This window comes from Pteropus alecto, unplaced genomic scaffold (genome assembly GCF_000325575.1).
Source record: "Pteropus alecto unplaced genomic scaffold, ASM32557v1 scaffold39, whole genome shotgun sequence".
NCBI lineage: Eukaryota > Metazoa > Chordata > Mammalia > Chiroptera > Pteropodidae > Pteropus > Pteropus alecto.
In genome coordinates, this window is record NW_006443568.1 from 4,979,092 (window position 1) to 4,980,665 (window position 1,574).

Consider the following 1,574-nt stretch of genomic DNA (forward strand, 5'->3'; position numbering starts at 1 on the left):
GGAGACGCCCCGGCGTTCGCCCGGAGCCCCTCCCCTGGGGGTCCCCGTTTCTCCCTCTCCCCTCCAGCCCTGGGGGCGGAGGGAGCGCTGATCTAGGCTCCGCCCCCGCCCCTGCTTGGGAGCGAGAAAGGGACGCCCTCACTTCCCGGACCCCTCACTAGGGAGCACCCGCCGGGGCAGAAGGCCTGAGGTCCCCATTTCCTCAGCATCTCGACTCAGGTAGTCTGAATGGGGTGGCAGGGGTCAGTGCCCAGAGACCTCTTTCTTAAGCCAGGGCAACTCCTGGACACTCCACCGCCTTCCTCCCCCACCCCTACCTGGTCGCGGAATCGCACGTCGCCCGGATGGCGGGATCCGGATCCTGGCGGTTCGATAGTGCTTTCCCTGCACCCCACCCCCACCCCCACTCAACTCCGGAACTAACTGATCTTGGTGCTTTTCTGGGAGGGGGCAGAGCCCACTCGTCCCGTCCAAGGGGTCCTCCGGGGCCAAACACGCCCCCTACCCCGCCTCTGCCTTAGAGAGCCCACCCCATCTCCTGGTTGCCACTCCGCATCTCATTCCCCCGCCCCTCTCAGAATGAATCCCACCTCCCAACATTGATCTAAACTGCTCCTCCCATCCCCACCCCTAATCAAGGAACAGACCCTTCCGCCCCAGCCTCTGCCTGTGAGGGCTGGGGAGGAGAATCTATCTCCCGCCCGGGAGGCTCTGAAGTGCATAGGTCCCCTGCCTGCTGACTGGACACCCCCTCTCCAGAGTCACCGAACCCGTCACAGCTCCTCTTGCCAGGATGGGGGCTGCAGCCCCCTTCTCCCAGTGTCAGCAACAATCCTTACATCCTGGGCTTGAATTTTGTCCTTTATCTCTAAGAGATGATCCTTATTGTCCCCACTTCGCGGATGAGGAAACTGAGATTCAGAGGAATTAAATGATTTTTCCAATGTCTCACAGCTAGTGAGTGGAAGGCTTGGACTTGAATCCGTGTGCCGTCATCCATTCATTGCACACCTATTTATCAAGCACTAGTTTTGTGCCCAGCACTGCTCTGGCAGTTACCGGAGTGGACCGTGAACAATGAACATAATATACAGGTCAATTCTAGAGTGTATTAGATAAGTGTTTTGGGGGGAAATTGAGGTCGGTTTGCAGAGATCGGGATGGTGGCAATGCTCAGGACCATGCCAAGGACTTTATTCCAGGAGCTCTTGGGGCTTGGAGCAGAGTGAGAGGGTCTGACTTTCAAGTCAAGCTCACTCAGGCCTCTGTCAAGAACAGACTTGGACGAGCAGGGGACCAAGTCAGGGTTAGAGATGACCAGGTAGCAGAGATGGGTCTGGTTTCCGGAGCTACTTTGGAGGTGAGCAGACAGCATTTGTCTTCTGACTGGACAGCTCCTCTCAGTTCCATGGCAGCAGCTGGGACCCTCCTGGCTTCCCAGGTTTCCCAGACCAAGCTAGGGAACTAGGCTGCGGGGGACTGGGAGGGCAGCTGGGCCCTCCAGAACACCAGTTCCTCTATGTGCCTTGGCTCTGGCATTGGGACCCCCCAGTGGAGGCGTGAGAGACGCCAGA